This window comes from Sinocyclocheilus grahami, unplaced genomic scaffold (genome assembly GCF_001515645.1).
Source record: "Sinocyclocheilus grahami isolate Dianchi unplaced genomic scaffold, SAMN03320097.WGS_v1.1 scaffold865.1, whole genome shotgun sequence".
NCBI lineage: Eukaryota > Metazoa > Chordata > Actinopteri > Cypriniformes > Cyprinidae > Sinocyclocheilus > Sinocyclocheilus grahami.
In genome coordinates this window covers 508,498-514,865 of record NW_015506044.1, presented here as the reverse complement: position 1 = coordinate 514,865, position 6,368 = coordinate 508,498, and the positions used below count along the sequence as shown (strand labels likewise).

The 6,368-nt window shown below is 37.5% G+C and overlaps 1 protein-coding gene across 1 annotated transcript in view; it reads right to left on the bottom strand.

Moving 5' to 3' along the window:
* dlgap3 (discs, large (Drosophila) homolog-associated protein 3) overlaps positions 1–3,759 on the bottom strand; it is a 170,074-nt gene extending 166,315 nt beyond the window's left edge. Inside the window, exon 1 of the mRNA XM_016248099.1 lies at positions 3,666–3,759. The gene's annotated coding sequence lies outside the window, so the exon portion shown is untranslated. The remainder of the gene's footprint in view (positions 1–3,665) is intronic.
* Between the last annotated feature and the right edge of the window lie 2,609 nt (positions 3,760–6,368).

Here is a 6,368-nt window from a genome sequence, read left to right as displayed (position 1 = left end):
ATCAGTATTCAACATTTCATGTTTTAAATATCAAAACATTATTTATGCATTTGTAACTGCAGGGTAAAGCATCCCATGTCCCTCTAGATGAATTTTATTGATACTGATTTAATTTGTTTAGTAACAGCCTAAATGTATTATTATTATTATAATTGACTGATTAAATGTAAGAATTTGACTCAAAAGATCATGTACACTTTTAGAAAAAATGGCTTTATAAAGGAAAGAATGCCCATAAAAGTTCAAAATCAATTTAAAATTATTGGAAAAGATTCATTTCTATCACTGCTGTGAACTGACCACACAGAATATGAAGAATATCAAAAACTTTAGGAGTCAGTTGTCCACGGTAGTCCTTAAGATATCAGCACAATAACACACTCAGCAAAATATCGTCTAATTATGTTTATCGATAAAATCATATTTTTTGTCAATATCGCACACCACTAGTACTGACAAAATGATTTGCAATGGTTGCTTTGTCACGCCCAGTGCAGACGGCCTCAAACTGTTGATGTATTTCTGTCTTTTTTTTGGCTAGTAGGAGTTATGAATGGCCGGTAACTTAAAAATTTAGTAGCCAAATTGGCTGGTGAGTGAAAAAGTTAATTTCAATCCCTGATTGTAACCACTCTAAGTTCTTCTGCCTTGGGAAAGCTAGCATGTCTCCGACATAGTGATAACACTCGTTGCCTTTTTTTTGTAGTGCAGCTCAACCAGGTCTCATCCCATTCGTTGATATTTGTGATATCACAAATCCCCCCAAAAAAGCGTCGTAGTCCAAACGAGTCGTTTGTTGTAGTTTTTGAAAAGTGATTTCTGTTAAATAAAATATCTTCTTTTGAACTGGACTTTGAGCTTTGTAACTGAGCAGATCTTTTTTATGCTCAAACAGCAACTTTACAGACTAACTAAAGCTGAAAAAGTGAAAAATTTGAGTAATTGGCATGTAAAATGGACCTTGCGCTCTCCCCAGATGTTTTATGTCCCATTTACACATGGCTGACAGCAGGTGTGCTTTTTTTCATTTCAACTATCATTATTACTCACAATATGGCCATTTGCACAAATAAAAAAAAATAAAGGGATAGTTTACCCAAAAAATTAAAATTCTGTCATTAATGACTCACCCTCGTGTTGTTCCAAACTCCTAAGACCTTCGTTCGTCTTTGGAACACAAATTAAGATATTTTTGGATGAAATCCGAGAGCTTTCTGACCCTCCATAGACAGCAAGGGTACTACCATGGTCAAGGCCCAGAAACGTACCCAGAACATCGACAAAAGAGCCCATGTGACATCAGTGGTTTAACCGTAGTTTTATGAAGCTATAAGAATACTTTTTGTGTGCAAAAAAATTAAATAATGACTTTATTCAACAATTCTTCTCCTCCGCGTCACCCCTAGCACCATTTCGGAGAGTTTCACGATGCATGCACTGTTTACGTGCAGATTAAATCACACACATGCATCCTGGTATTCTCCAAAATGGCCTTAGGGTGACGCGGAGGAGAAGAATTGTTGAATAAAGTAGTTATTTTAGGTTTTTTTTGCACACAAAAAGTATTCTCGTAGCTTCATAAAATTACGGTTGAACCACTGACATCAGATGGACTATTTTGTTGATGTTCTTTGGTATATTTTTGGATCTAGAATGTGGTAAGACCCTTTCTGTCAAATGGAGGGTCAGAGAGCTCTTAGCAGTCTTACGAGTTTGGAATAACAAGAGAGTGAGTAATTAATGACATAATTTTCATTTCTGAGTGAACTATTCCTTTAAGTCAGAGCCACCTCTGAATAGTTCATTCTGCTCTTCAATGAAGCCCAATGTTTAAACCCAGAGCCTCATTGCAGAGAATCTTCATAATCAGTGTGTCTGGATACGGCTACGGCGTTGTGCTCAAGTTAAATCAAGTGGAATCAGGAGGTAGAGGAGGAATCTCTAAGGGGATAACTACTCTCTGAATCAGAGTAAAGATGAGGTCTTACATGAATATGTGTGAAAATGCTGAAGAAACTGTTCTGTGCCTTGAGATCATGAGGGACTATCTGTTTAGCTACTACAAACTTCACAGTGGTGGTCAAAATAAAAATGGACAGGCAGATAACCTGCAGTGTAAGTCCCCAAAGGTGTCCTTTATAAATAGGCAGGGCAGTAGTGTTACGGCAATGGTTTATTGTTGAGGGAGGAAAAGTCAACAGCAAAGACATTTGATTGCTCCGCACCAGTCTCAAACCTAAATTAAACCCTTTTGCTCTAATTTGCCTATAATAGAATTAACTTTAATTAGCAAGTAACTTGAAAAATAAAAGGATTCCAACATAACCTCAGTGACGCCGAAACCCCCCTCCAGACTTTAACATTAGATAAAACACATAATCGTGTGTACTCATAAATACGCTTCCATTATCTCAGGCTTTTTTGACAATGAGAAGAATTAAACGGATTTGGAGGATATAAATAACCAAAGCGTTTCTCTTGGCATAATTAGCTCTGATCCCTTTTTTCCTTCCCAACAATTAGGTATATCTTCTCTTTCCCCCCCAAGCAAAAGCCTCTATGCCAGCGGAGCGAAGTGAATCAAACACAGCAGTTCACGTGTCATTTTTCTAAATAAGGGTGAAATATAATTGAGTCAATGAGCAGTTAGTTAACCTACTTATTCAATTCGCCTCTGCTTGAGCTGCAGAAACTACACAGCACACTGGCAGTAACATCAAGACATCAAACAACAGATCAATGCTAATGATCTCGTGACACGTTTATCATATTTTGACCCACTTCTCTTGCATTTAAACTATATGTACCTGTGATATGGAAAACAGAGTGAGTCACATTGAGAAGAATCAATATTGAATGCTTAGTGAGCATTTGTCTTGAAGACCCTGAAAAAACGCACCCTTATCATCCTAAGCCTTTTTCAGATCCTATATCAAATGAGTTCATTAACTCTCCACGTACACGGCCCACGGCTTTCGTGCAACAAACTGGGTGAGGAGACTAATTTTAATCAATACCTTCTCACAGAATCACATGATTTGATCCACATATGCATACGGCATTTTTATGACAAAACCACTAATCTACAGTTCAAATGCCTTCACATATGATGTGCTTTGACAGTCTAGCTCAATCTGCGGACCTTTAGCATCCACCCCAGACTATAACCAGTGAGTAGCTCATCCCTGTCCAGGACATTCATTAACTTAAGTTGCTCCAAGGTTCAGAGGTCCCTGATCATCCCCCAAAGTGCTTAGATTCGTAACTGCTCCAGAGCTCCGTGACAAAACTTCCAAGTGCTGTCAAGTTGTCACAGCTGCAAAGGTCTCATGAGATGAAGCCAGGCAGATGGGTTGATTTAGTACAGGTGCTCAAGATGACCCACTATAGTCATCTTAAACAATTATAACAGGGGCAGGATATCTTGTCATGCAGGAAGTACCCACCAGTATGTGCTTCCAACATATCCTTTGAGGCATAACCCATACCCCTAACATCAAAAGCATGCTTACGATGTGAGTAGATCATCTTGAAAGGTAAGTCCATGTGCACTGTGACAGCTTCCAATGGATATTTGCATACTGTATCCAGCTTTTAACTTACAGGACTCAAGAAAACCACGCAATTCATGCAATGCATTAAAGACGCATCCGCGTTCTGCTTACCTTGAGTTTAAGTTAGCAGGTCAGACTCGCATTCCCGTCCTGATAATAGCTATTCAATATTCCTCCGGGCCGAGGGTTCGTTGCGCGTGCGGACGGTCCGTTACTCGCCGCTGTTTGAGATCCTGACAGCAGCGCTCAGGATTCCCTCTGTCCCAGCCTCGCGTTTCTATTGGTCCGCGGATCTCCCCGCAGCACCTCACTGGGAGGAGGGGCAGAGATATGCGCTCGGACACGAGACAGCATGCAAATACATCCGAAGAACGAATCGGCTTCTTAATGAAGGAATATGCTGCTGTTACTGTGGTTCAGGAAGGGATAAAAGTGAAGGAATAAAATCAACGCGTGCGATACGATGTCAGGAGTGGTGCGGGGATCCATGGAGCAACGGATCTCCAGTGCTTTGAAACAAAGGAGCACTGCTCTGCTGCTAATTGTTTTTTCCCCTACAGTATATTTCCTGGTCAAATTGACATTAAGCAGAAATTACTTAGCTGAAATGGATGCTAGTTATAGGCCTATTACTGAAAAGTATAGGCCCACTAGACGGATACCTTCTGTAATATAGGATCTACATAATGTGTTGATTACGTCAGCGAGACTAATTTAAAGCATCGACAGGAAAAAGTAAATGATTAATAAAGTAATGGTCGACAAAATATGAGATTTAAGGAAGCAGTAGATAGTGAGTGGACTAAAATGATATTCACCTGTGGTGACGCATCAGCAGTTTAAAAACTGACAGGTTTTTTTGCAAGATTTAACAGCTGTTTCATACAATGCAATGCCCCATTACGCAATTTTCTGTGGAATCAATAAGGTTAGGTAATGGTCATGTCAAAACAAATTACTAATAAATAAATAGACAATTTTAGCGCTATTATGGTGAGCCGTTGTTATTTCTGCAAGGCAGATACACGTCAATTACAAAACTGACTATTAATATTACAAAAGGAACTAAAAGCTACAGCAAATTAAAAAGAAACATTTATTCATGCCGAAGTGCGTGTTTAGAACATAAGCGTCCACCTAGTAGGCTACTGTGGAAATCACGTTGGTATATGTATTTATTTTAAAATATATTAAATGTAATGTTGACATAATCATTGGGAATGTTTTACAGTGGATGTTACAAGTTGTTTTGTGATAAGAACATCACAATAATCCACAAGTAATCCACATGACTTCAGTCTATCAATTCAACGTCTTGTGAAGTGAGAAGCTGCATGTTTGTAAGAAACAAATTAGGGTATTTTGCTGTCATTTCTATCAAAAATACCATTCCATAATCCATAATATCGCTTACTCCTACTTGTTTTGCTTTGATCAGCTGTTTGAACTTTGATACTGATGGCACCCATTCACTGCAGAGGATCCATTGGTGAGCAAATAATGTAATGCTAAATTTCTCCAGATCTGCTCAGATGAAGAAACAAACTCACATAGATGGCCTGAGGATAAGTACATTTTCAGCAAATTTTCATCTTTGGGTGAACTGTTCCTTTAAGTTTAACACTTTTTTAAAAAGCATGCAAAATGATTGGTTTATTTCTATTTATTTATTTATTTTTCACACTCTAGTCATTCATTAAAACACAGAAAACTAATCACTGGACTTAATTTTATGCTTTCAGCCTTGCGGTTCCATAGTGTCACTAACACATTGTCACAATCCATTTAATATTCCAAAAAAAAAATGATATCACGCTTTTGGGGTTTCTTTTTTATCTGGCTCAGGCAACGTTTTGGCAGGCACGAGTGTTATTTTCACAGCCTCTGGTGTCAGCTCAGACTCTGTGCAAATGAATGCAGCGTAACTCTGCAGACTTTGCACACACATTAGTAAGCAGGCCTGCGGGAATATGACTTCTTCAAAAACTGGATTAAAAACATGCATGGCTCTCCGAGTCAAAGTCTAGAGTAATAAACTGCTACATTTCCATGGGAACAATTACACAAAGGCTCAAAGGAGGATAGTATAGGTGTGAAGTCCTGTTTCTGCTGCATGGGATGATTTAATTATGTTCAGCACCTTGGTCAGCGACTGCAAGAACGATTACTGTGCAACTGTGTTGCAGCAGATCTCAGATCAGCTGAAGCGCTCTAAGTAAAGAGCAAGTCCCATTGACATACACTGATAAAACACTGCAAATCTAACAGCCAACAGTGATGTCATTGTAACATTTGCATACAGAATATTGATTGGTCAGTGGCATGGTTTTGAACCACTAAGCCTTATTTATTTGATACAGTAAAACATCAATAATGTGAAATAATACTACAATTTAAAATAACTATTTTCTATTTTATTATGTAATATTTTCCTGTAATTGCAAAGCTGAATTTTCAGCAGCCATTACTTCCGTGTCACATGGTCCTTCAGAAATCATTCTAATATGCTGATTTGCTGCTCTAGCTGCTCAATTTTCTTATTATCATCAATATTGAAAACAGCTGCTTATTTATTTATTTATTCATTTTTGTGGAAAACGTGACAATTTTTAAAAGGATACTTAAATGAATAGAAAGGTTTTTAACAAATGAGAGAAAAAATGTAAAAGTATTTACTGTCACTTTTGATCTATTTAATATAGACCCTGGCTTTTATGAATATTGATATTACATCATGATAAAAAATTATATAAAATGATTATTATATTATATTTTAGTACCAATATATATATATATATATATATATATATATAT